Source organism: Sceloporus occidentalis, unplaced genomic scaffold, assembly GCF_023333645.1.
Source record: "Sceloporus occidentalis isolate IW3139 unplaced genomic scaffold, rSceOcc1.0.p SCAF_5, whole genome shotgun sequence".
NCBI lineage: Eukaryota > Metazoa > Chordata > Lepidosauria > Squamata > Phrynosomatidae > Sceloporus > Sceloporus occidentalis.
This window is the reverse complement of record NW_028316985.1, coordinates 73,596,036-73,608,097: the sequence shown is the minus strand read 5'-3', so window position 1 is coordinate 73,608,097 and position 12,062 is coordinate 73,596,036. Positions and strand designations below refer to the sequence as shown.

The window sequence follows — 12,062 nt, the reverse complement described above, 5'->3', positions numbered from 1 at the left end:
GTTTTACTTGCCTTGTGTGGACAACCCTTTAGTCAGAAGTGTATTGTTATAGCCTTAATCTTAGGTGGAGAGAGTCTGATTTGCCCATTCCCCCCAGTAGGTTTAATGGGTGACCATGACAATATCCATGGGTCACAATAACGTTTTTTACAAGTGTGCTTACAAGAGTTTATACTGAACACTAGTTTTAAAAAATGAGTCCCAGTGCGATGCTTATGAAAAGGGTTTCAAGGTCTTACGGCATTGACAGAAGTCTTAGGAACTCAACAGGCCGGCAGACAAATCTCTGTGAAAATAGCAGTATATGAGAAAGTTTGATTTTTCTATGTGAAGTGGCTTTAAAGTATGGTCATCTCTATACATTCCCAGCAGGTGCCAGGGCTCACTGCCTCAGTATAAAAGTGCATGTAAGTATGTGCAAAACTTCATGTGCATATACATAATGAAAAGTCAAGGGATTCAGAGTGTACATGCATGTGCCATTTGCATCAAGACAGAAGTTGTGGCAGCATCATAACTCAAGAGACTTATTTTTACATGACACTATGCAAGCAGTAGTGCAGGGTCTGAGAAAAAAAATCTTGGAAGACAGCACTGAGATTCTACAAGTCCAACAGCAGTGTAGAGCCTGTAAAAATCTTGTGTCATGTATGCCATATAGGGATGTAAAGAAAGTGTCATGTATGCCAAACAGGTATGGAAAGAGCCCTGGTGGCACAGTGGTTAAATGCCTGTACTGCAGCCATATACTGGAAACCACAAGGTTGCGAGTGCAAGACCAGCAAAAGGGCCCAAGCTCGACTCAGGCTTGCATCCTTTCGAGGTCGCTAAAATGAGTACCCAGACTGTTGGGGGCAAATTAGCTTACTTGCTAATTAGCTTACTTGCTGTTCACCGCTATGATCTTTGGAATAGCGGTATATAAATAAAACAAATTATTATTATTAATTATTATTTGGAAATATTTTAGAAGTCTCAAAATACATGATTTCTGTGCAAAATCCACACATGGCTGTTTTGTGCAAAACAACAGCAACAACACCAAAAACCAACAGTACTTCCTATGTAAGAAACAGTATTTGCTCAACAGAAAGAAATATTTTTTGTGGAGAAATACGTGCAGAAAATTAAGTTTTCTTTGTTAAATAACCATGTCCAAATTTTTCACAGTGGAAGTTCCATATTGCAAATTAGCTTTGAAAACTCCAAGGTTTTTGAAGACTTTCTTGAAGAAGGAACAAAATTGCTAATTGCTGCTTCTTTTGAGAAGAAAATTAGTAGAGAATTACATCCCTAATTCTGTAAAGCAAGAATTATGTGCGATGTGAACCCTAGCAGGGATGGCTACAATGACAGATTTTGGTGCTTGCCTGTCTATCAAAATTGTTGTGTGTTTGTGTTGCCATGTTACCTGACTGCATCTGCAGACATAATGCAGTTTACACCACTACTGTAACTACCATGACACAATACTGTGAAATCCTGGGATTTATAGTTCTATGGGATATTTTGCCTTCCCTGTCAGAGAGCTTTGGTGCCACAACAATCTACAAATCCCATGATTCCATAGCATTGAGCCACATCAGCTAAGGTGGTGTCAATGTGAATTATTTCTGCAGCGGCATCCCTGTTTACGAATCAACAGAATAATTAGCTAGAAATGTAAATTTTAATTATTCTGTTTTTGTATACAAGAACACGTTTCAAAGGCTTCACCTGGTTGAGAAAGAATATTAGTTTTACCATGTTTTAAAATTATTTTTCATGCTTCTTGGCGTTTTTATGAAATGTGTACATGCACCAATATATTTGTGTATTTCTGTTAGTTGCACAAAAGTGTTGTTTTACATGCAGGTTTTTTCCCCGTAAGAAATTATTCCCCCTACACTTTTCCATTATCTGTGAAAGAGAGATGATAGAAGTGGATTTTTTAAAAAAAGGAGAGGTAGGGAGTGTATGCACTGACTTAGTGGGTAAGACACCAGTTCTGGTGATTGGAAGATTGGAAGGTTGGCAATTTGAGGCCCGAGTGCTGCATGACGGGGTGAGCCCATGTCACTAGTCCCAGCTTTTGCCAGCCTAGCAGTTCGAAATTCAATAAGATAAATAGGTATCACTTCAGTGGGAAGGTAACAGCATTCAGTACAGTCTTGCTGGCCACATGACCACCAGAGCAATCCTCAGACAACGCTGGCACTTCAGCTTAGAAATGAAGATGAGCACTGTCCCCTATTGTCAGTTACAACTAGACATTCATGTCAAGGGACTACCTTTACCTTTATGGTATTAATAACAAGATAGTAAATGAAAACAATGAAGCAACTTACTTATAGGCAATAAATGTGTGTGTGTGTGTGTGTGTGTGTGTGTGTGAGTGAGAGAGAGAGAGAGAGAGAGAGAGATGTGTGTACCTTCAAGCTGCCTGTTGAGTTATGGCAACCCCTTGAATTTCACAAGATTTTCTTAGACAAGGAATACTCAGAGATGTTTTGCCAGTTCCTTCCTCTGAAGGACACCCTACAGTTCTTGGTATTTGTTGGTGGTCTCCCATCAAAGTACTAACCAGCTGGCTCTTCTTAGCTTCCAAAATTGCTCAGGATCTGGTATGTTTAGGATATTTAGGTCTTAATATCCCCAAAATGTGTATCATAAAATGGGACAGTACACTGTACTGATGAATATGCTGTCAAGACGTTGCAAGTCCTTGGAAATTAAATAAAGCTCTTAAAAACATCAATTTGAATGTTGGAGTAAAGGACTCATTGATTCAGGCATATCCCTCTCCAGGGAAAGGGCACTGATCAGCCTGCTCTTTTCTCTATTGCTACAGAATGGCATTGCCTCTCTACCTTTGTACTCTCTAAAAGGTGCTAAGCAAGCCAAGTCTACCCAGGTTGCCGCAAGACAAGGATGTGTGTGACCTTCCAAGAGGCACACTATTTTATGAAAAGTGAAAGGCCATGCATTTTTTATAAGAACCAGACCCTAAAGGGAGTCATGCATCTTAGGCAAGACAGAAGGATCATGGCAGTTAAAATCAGGACAAACAGAGGGAAACACTTTCAGACTTTTAAGTCTTTGTATTAGTTTTATGGCATATGTGTTTATGCATACATTTCCATCAGAGCCAGGCTGAATGCCTTCTCTTCCATTTGAGTCAGTTTAACTACATAAGCATAGGTTATGATCCACTGGAACCATTGCCTCCATGACTCCCTAGGGGGAAATGAAGGGGTCTATTCAGTGTTTTATTGACAAAAGGAGGTCTTATATACACATCCAGTTGATGTTCAGACTGTTCTTCAATGTCGTGTTTGGATTTCCTGCAGCTTTTTAACCAACAGAATAATTCCTCCCCTTGCTGCCTTCTCCATCCAAATTATACAGGATTATATGCCTATTAGCAATTGTCTGACGATATTTGCAGAGCACCATGTTAAAAATACCTTCCACATCATACAATTATAACACTATTGTTCCACTTTAACTGACATGGTTCCACCCTATGGAATCCTGGGATTTGTAGTTTAAGGACAGGTATTTCGAATTTTATCCTAGAGAGCACTAGTGCCTTACCCAACTTCAAGTCACGGGAATACACAGAAAGTTGCTAGGACAGTGAAAGTAGAATATAACAATAAATGAAAAGGCCCAAAACCTGTTAGGCCAGAATCATGTCTTTTGTGTTTGTATTTTTTTTTTTTTAGAGAAATATTATATTGTTTGTCTCTATGGTGTTTCTCTCTCTGCATGTGTGATTCCTCTTCTTCTTCTTCTTGATTCTTTTTTCCCTCTTTTATTAGTACCAATATCGACTTCTATTTAAATGAACTTGCTTTCCAATCACCACTGTTATGCTGGCTGCCGTTTTAAAATATTGCAGTTTGACACTGGTTGTTATATGACTTCAAGTCATATCCAGTTTATGGTGACCCTAAGGCAAATGTGTCATGGGACGTTTCTGGTGCTGAGAGTAATTCACCCAAGGTCACTCAGGGATCATTCTCACTTACATTTAAGCCAGTTTGCGATTCACCTTTGCCCTGTGTTGGTAAATTGATTCCAAACGGTCCATCGTTCTCACTATGAAAGCAGATCTTTTCATTATCCCCTTGTAATCAATTCTTTTTGAGCATGATTGTCGTCCCCACTAGATTGTGCTGCTTCAAAATATATGTCAATCATCTGTGTGTCATCAGTGACATAAGCGGCAACCCAGGTAGTCCAGCTTGGGAAGTATATATATATATATATTTAAAAATTGATAGAAAATTCAATTCATTGGTTTTGCAACTAATTGCCTTACTATAAGCTGCCATTGGATCGCCCGGGTAATTGCAAGTAGCTGCAAAACTATGAATCGAATCTTCTATATATTTTTTTAACTTGATAGAAGATTTGATTCATTGGTTTTGCAACTACATGCCTCAATGATTGCAAGTAGTTGAAAAATTAATGAATTGACTCTTCTATCAATTTTATTTATTTATTTTTTAAAAAATCATGCACTCATAGGTCACACCTCAAGCACAAAGGCAGTGCTGAGAGAGGAGGAGAATGGTGGATCTACCAAAAACTGAGGAAGCATGGTAAACACCCCTCTGCCATTAGTCCCTCCCTTCCAGGATGATGTGATTCAGATCCATCATTCCCACTTGTTGAAGACACTTCAGGATCATTTCCCCCCAAAAAAAGAACTGCCAAAGAACTAGTGTCAGGAAAGAATGGTTTTTTTGTGTTTGCCTCACTTCATTGCAATTGAAATTGATCATAATAGGTTCAGAACTGGTTTCAAATGGGAACGACAGTCATCTAACCCAATCAACAATTCACTTTAAATCATAGCGAGAGCGTGGCCTCAGTGGTTTTTATAGACGAGCAGGGAATCAATCCCTGATCTCCAAAGTCATAGTCGAGCACAGACCACTACATCATGCTGGCTCTTAGTTTGACATTACTGATTATAAATTGAACCTGTCTTTGAACAGCAGTCACCAGTGTAGTTCAAGGGTTGGAAATCATGTGGCCAGTAAGCAACATTTGTCCACAAGGCCTTCTGCAGTATCTGAGGCACGTTACAGACTGCCCCTTTGGGGCGGCCTGTAGGCGCTCCTTTCCCTGCCGGATCGGGGCCTCAGCTGCCAGAACGGCAGCCTTCGGGCCCCCGATCCGTTGCTTTTCAAGGCAAAAGGCTGTTTCCCCGCGGCCTGGAAAGGGGTGTCCTTGGGGCTTCAGCCTCTTTCTGCCTTGCTTCGCTGGTGCAGTCGTTTAAAGGCTGCGCCAGCGATGCAAATCCCGGAAGGAGCTCCATTTCAGAGCTCCTTCTGGCGCCGCGGAAAGTGCACTCTATGCGCCCTGGTGCGGCGCCAGTACGTCACAACTGCACCACCTTTTTTGGAGGCGGCGCGGTGGTGACGTAGCAATGGTGGCCCCCGTGTGGAACAGGTGCCGCCATTTTGTACGGACTCGATCTGTACTAGGGTTAGGGGCGTCCAGAAGGGACACCCCTTTCTAACCCTAATACGGACCCACTCCGTACTATTACACCCGCCTGTAATGGGCCAGAGTTTCTTCTTCGACTCCCTGTCATAGCATCTCACCTGAAAAAAAATATTTCTGGCCAAAACAGAAAAGAAAAGGAGAGACATCCCTGCTTTGGGATGTCTGTGAGTATGGAAATATTTTCTTAAATCAAGGTGCAGAGCCATTCTTTACTTTCGTTTGCCCTCCTGCCCCAAAGACCCAGATGCATTTGTAGAATGAATGAATAAATAAATATCATAAGTATTTTGTATAATTTTGTTATTGTAATGTAGATGCAGATTAAAACTGGTGGATTATTTTTATGCAGTTTACTGGGAATTTCACAAAAAAGAAATGGGGAAAGAACCCAAAACAACTCCTAAATTAAAATGCTAATTCCACAGTTTTGCAATTCAAATGTTCTTCAGTCCTTCTGCTATAAATATAATTCTGTTTCCAGACAGCCTTGTGGACTTTATCACAAGTATTTGAACATGTGTCCAGTTAAATGGTTTATTTAAATGAGGTAAAACATCATTCAGTATTGGTTTGATATACTCTGGAAAGACAATTGGTAAGAGTGAATGTTTTAATTAGCAGCATCAAAAGAAAATTCACAGGAAAAAGGAAAAAGTGGGAACATACATTGGTATTCATACATGCACATTACCAATTACCAGAGGACTGTGTAATGCTCTGGATGTTGTTGCATTACAGCTCCCATTATGCCTAACTGTGAATTGTGAGGATCATATTTTCCCAATTCCTGGTCTAAACAACTCTCTTATTGTTGCTTTTTAAAACTGAGTTGGTATGGTTTATTTTGTTTTATCTGAATCAGGATTGAAAAAAATATGTGGGCTAAATATTACGGTAAATATATAACTTGTTCAATTCCTCACACTGCACTCCCCCAGACAACTAATACCTGATTTCCACTCTGCTCAGCCATAGAGCTACTCTACCATTTTATTCTGCTTTGGTCAAGCTTCACCTAGAACACTGTGTCCAGTTCTGAGCACCACAATTCAAAAAGGAAGAGTGACCAAAATGTTGAAAGTCTGGAAACCATGACCTATGAGGGATTACTTAGGGAGTTGGGTATGTTTAGCCTGGAAAATAAAAGGTTAAGAGGTGATATGATAGACCTGTTTAAATATATGAAGGGCTGTCATACTGAGAATGGAGCAAGCTTGTTTTCTGCAATTCCAGAGAATAGAACCCAAAGAAATGAATTCAAACTACAGGAAAAGAGATTCCACCTCAACCCTGGGAAGAACTTCCTGACCATATGAGCTGTTAGACAGTGGGAAACTCCCTCAGAGAGTGTTGGAGTGTTGAAGGTTTTGAAACATAGGTGGATGGCCATCTATTGGAAGTGCTTTGATTCTGTGTTCCTGTATGGCAGGAGGTTGGACTGGATAGCCCTCGTGGTCTCTTCCAACTCTAAGATTCTAAGATATTCCTTTCTTTTTCTTTAATTTTCTTTTCTTTTTATTTAAAAGGAAGGATTTTGTATCCCTCAGATCACCAGAAAGAGTCAGTGTGGAGTAGTGGTATGAGCACTAGACTGTGATTCTGGAGCCCAGGGTTTAAACCCCAAGAGCCATGGAAACCCACTGAGTAACCTTGGGCAAGTCACATTCCTTTAGCCTCAAAGGAAGATAAAGATAATCTCTTTCTGAAAAATCTTGTCAATAAAACCTTGTGATAAGTTCACCTTCGGTTTGTCGTAATTTGTAGATGACTTGGAAGGCACACAACAACAGCAGCAACAACAGACCCTTGGCAATTCTGGGTGAGTGCTAGAAGGAATTTTTGAAAATATCTGGAAAAGAATATTTTTAAAAGAGTCCCTTAAGTGTTGGGAAATCCTGACAAGAAAAATCAATCCTGAACTGATGACAACCATCATTGTTCAGGAATTATACTATACATAATTTGCTTTGCTCAGGAAACAGCATTTTCTGTACATAATTAATATTTTCTTCATTGAAAATGCTGTTAATGGTGCAGAAAATGCTGTTTTCTGAACAAAAATACCGCTTGCAAAGAATAAGCCTCAAACTGCACATAGTAGATTGTCTTGCTGAAGAGAGAATAAAAAGTTGGCTTTTACTTGTTGCTTTCTTCAAAAAGAAACTTATGTGTTCATTAGAAAATTGTTGCATTTTAGTCCAGAAGAATAAAATATCAAAAACTTCATTAGGGCTGATAGTAGTTGCAATGCACCAGCATCTAGGGAGGCACCATTTCCCCATCATCTAGATTTAAATAATGCTGAACAACCAAAAAGAGCCAGTGTGATGTAGTGTTTTGAATGTTGGACTACAACTCTGGAAACCAGCCATTGAAACTCATTGGGTGACGCTAGACAAGTCACATGATCTCAGCTTCAGAAGAAATGACTTGAAGGCACACAACAATAACAACAATAGCAATAACAGCAAAACAACCAAATGTATACATTTACTTAGGACTCTTAAAAAATGAATGATACATAAGCATGCCTTTTCCAAAATGGACTGTCTATCCGTCCATAACCAGATACATTTGGACTGTCTGTCATTCCATGCAGATAGCCTATTCCAAGTTAGATGGTCTTGTACCACCAGCTTTTTCTTGTGCATTGTGACCTTGGGAAGTAAAATTTTATACATCTGATGTGGGTGGGTGGGGAGAGACACATGTACTGCTTTGATTATTGCCATGCCATTAATGATGAGAATTATTTTTCAGCAGATTAAAAAAAATCAAAATTAGTTCATAAATCCTCTTGTTCATGCAGTAATTTAAATGTCTCACTAGGGCACAGAGATGATGAAGTGGAATTGGCACACACTACCTGCCTAATCCAACTGAAAATTTTTGTTCAGAATATAGTGACATTTCTACACTCCCAACAAATACAACTAACTTTTATGTTAATTTTATATAACTTGCTTATTTTGTAAAGTGTGGTATCCAACAACATCATGCTTTATAATTATTCCTCACAGCAAGAGTATTTTAGCTCACCGAGTTAACAGAAAACTTCTGAAGGAATATCTTATATGACAAGTTAACACATCATAAAATATGTTAATTGAAATTTGCCCACCTATTCATTCCTGATAAGGAAGTGACAGAAGGAATTAAATGAAGAGCTTATAATAAGGTGGGAAGACTTGTTTATATTTAATTTAAGAGATTCTTCACAATTTGCCTTCATTCTTCAAGAAGTTTGCAATAAATATATGGGTGGCTAAGGGTAGAATCAGCACTATTGCAAGAAAGGATCTAAAACAAAAATATTGTTTAGTGCAGCAGCCATTACTCATTTCATCCTTCTACGTGTCTGTTTCCAACAAGGGTGTCAGTAACACATTTCTGAAAGCAGAATTTCCTTCTCTCCATTTGATAAGGATACAATAAACATGTTTTCTTTTAATACTGTAATAGCAGTATGCTTTGTCTAGAATAAAGTCACCTAATTTGTTTATTTAGTTTTCTGCATTTCAATTTTGTCTTTCTTCCATTGAGCTCCAAATAGCATGCATGGCTCTCCCTCTCTCCATATTATCCCCACAACCACTCCTTGAATGGCCCAAGATCACCCAGTAAGTTTTATAGCTCAATGCAGACATCATCTTCAGTCCTCCAAACCCAGCCCAACACCTTAACCACTACATTGCATTGGCCTTCACAATCTATTTTGTTTTGATCAGACCTCCATGGTCATTATTTTTGTTTTCTTTTTCATTTTTCTTTATGTTTAGCAGTAAGCCTGCTTTTGAACTTTCTCCTTTAACTTTTATTAGCAATTGTTCCAAGTCTCTGATATTTTCAACTAGTAGTATAGTGTCATCTCTATATCTTAGACTGTTAATGTTCCTTCCTCTTATCTTCACTCCCCTTTCTTTTGAGTCTAAATCTGCTCTTTCTTTGATATTTTCTGTGTATGTTAAACAAATAGAGTGATAGAATGCAGCCTTTGCCAATTGGGAATCATTATGTATCCCCATATTCTATTCTAACTGTAGCCTCTTATCCTAAGTATAGATTCCTCATCAGGACTATCAAATCTAGTGGTACTCCCATTTCTTTAAGAACATTCCTTAGCTTTTTGTAATCTATACAGTCAAAGCCTTTGAATGTGTCTATGGCCCTGGACAGATGGGCCCTTTAGCACATCCTGGCAACGTGCTAGGGTTGCCTTGGGGCACCGTTTCCAGATACTCCGCAACCCTAGAATGTCACCAGGACGTCATTGCTGCATGGTGCCGTATACACGGCATGCATAGCAATGATGTCACTGCTGTGTGCTGTCCAAATGGGTGTGTGCATCAGTGATGTGCTCATGCTGCCGCAGGCAGTTTGTGGTGATGCTAAAAGGAGCCGCTTTTCAGCACTCCTTTGCTTTCCATGTAGCTGAGCCGTGCAATTTGGTTGCTGCGGCGTGGATATGCGGAAAAGAGAGGTGACTGCCGGCCACCTCTTTCTGGCGGTCTGTACACCGCCAATAAAGCACATGCTGATTTTCTTCTGGAATTCTTTGGTGCATTTCATTAACCATCATATGTTCACAATGTGGTCCCTAGTGCCTCTTCCTTTCCTGAACCCCTCTTGCTCCTCTGGATTTCTTTCTCCAAGTATGATTTGAGTCTATATCATTGAATTTTAGCATGATTTTGCTTGAATGGGAAATTAATACTATGATCCTATTGTTGCTGCAGTCCTTTTTGTTTCTTTTTTGAGGATGGGATGTATATTGATAATTTCCAATCTATTGGCCATTGTTTTGTTTTCCATATTTGTTGGCTTGCTTTAGTTAAGACTAGAGTTGATCCCTCTGTGTAGATTGTAGTGGTTCAATTGAGATATCATCTGTTCCTGGTGATTTATTCTTCCCAATTCCTCTTAGTGAAGCTCTCACCACACTTTCAAGAATTTGGGGGGTTCATCTTTATATGGTTCTTCATTCCATGTGTCCTGTATATATACACCTACTGCTACCCTGACAAAGGAGTTCACTGAATCTGCCAATGATTGGAGAGCATACATCAAATAGATATGTAGGTTTATATCATTATTATTCTCCATCATCAGCTATACATTTCAGGACAATAAATGGCAACACCTCTTCAGAGTATTGTTCAGCTGCTTTTGTCTTTCATTATTTTGTCACCTCATGACATTGGTGTCATTTATCATGGCTATTTCTAGAAGAAAGGGAACCCAGTAACAAGGGCGGAAAGCAATTTGGAGCTACTTTGTAGTCATTAGTTTTTTTTGTGGACAGATTTCACCAAAATCATGAACATACTCTATCCCAATCAAACAGGGAAATGTCATGGACACTGCTGAAGATTTCTGTGAAAAAACATTTCATCCAGTGTAATCTTTGACTCTCGGTATTTGCACAGCTGGTCATTAAAACATCATGATCTTCTTGAAATAGAGTTTTCTTTAAAGTCATGATGGTTGCCATGCTGTCACATAAAAATAAAATTGGCTGCCTGATTAAAGCATATGTTTTATGAACCTCTAGGTAAAATCAGGTTATAATGGCAGTGTCCCAGATTCTGCTGAGAATAGATGGCTGTCTAAAGTACATCCCCGTTCAGTGAAAGGAGCTACTTTAATTTTCCTGCGATACTTATTTTACAGGTTTTGACAGCTGAATGAATAATATTCATTCAACAGATACTAAAAATATCATTTATTATTCACTCTGTTTTGAGTAGACAGATGAATGCCTGTTTCTCATTTTTCAACAAACAAACAAACAAATAAAAAGAGGGGGAAACATTTTCAGTTTTTATAAGAAGAAAGGGACTTACAATAATGTGTAAGTACTTAACTGTCCTAAAACTAAATATCATGTTAAGGAGATAATTTATTGAAGAAAGAAGGCTTCTGTATTTATCTGCACCTACTGTTATTACTTAATGTTTGTTTTATGATTCAGAAGAAAAATGTTTTAATCACTATGAGGTATGATATGGACATGAACTATTATAGATTTGTCTATAAATTGTAGTATTACTTCTACATCCCTGCCGAAACTATTAACGGTTGATCACTTGCATCTAATTTACCCAGGCTATTTTAAAGCTACTTTTTCTGCTTCGTATTAGGCAATAAATCAGTTAACACAACCTAACATGCATACGTGTATTTCTTCAACAGCTACTTAATCTAGCAACACACATGAAACCCCTAGCTGTCTGGCCCTTCTTTACAGGTTCAGGTAGTCCATCAGACCTCTTCACCTTTTGGGTCATCTTTTCCTCACCTATCAGTCTTTGGAATAGCAATTTGGCTGATTTTGGGGGTTGGGAAAACATGTTGTATCACTGCTAAGCAACTGTAGTGTATTCTCACTACTGTCAGATTACTATACAAAACAACCATACAGATGAGTGTATATGTGGACGAGAGAAAGAGAGAGGGGTGATGGAATAAAACTGTTGTAAAAATGGTTTGTGTTTGGGCTGCAGCAGCTTGCGGTTTTCATATCAGTGGGGCAATGATTCTGCACCTTGGGTAGCACCTTT

General features: G+C 38.9%; 1 protein-coding gene across 4 annotated transcripts in view; it reads left to right on the top strand.

The window, feature by feature from the left end:
* Positions 1 to 12,062, top strand: part of LOC149312325 (metabotropic glutamate receptor 8) — a 627,813-nt gene that overhangs the window by 544,598 nt on the left and 71,153 nt on the right. The gene's annotated exons all lie outside the window — the stretch shown is intronic.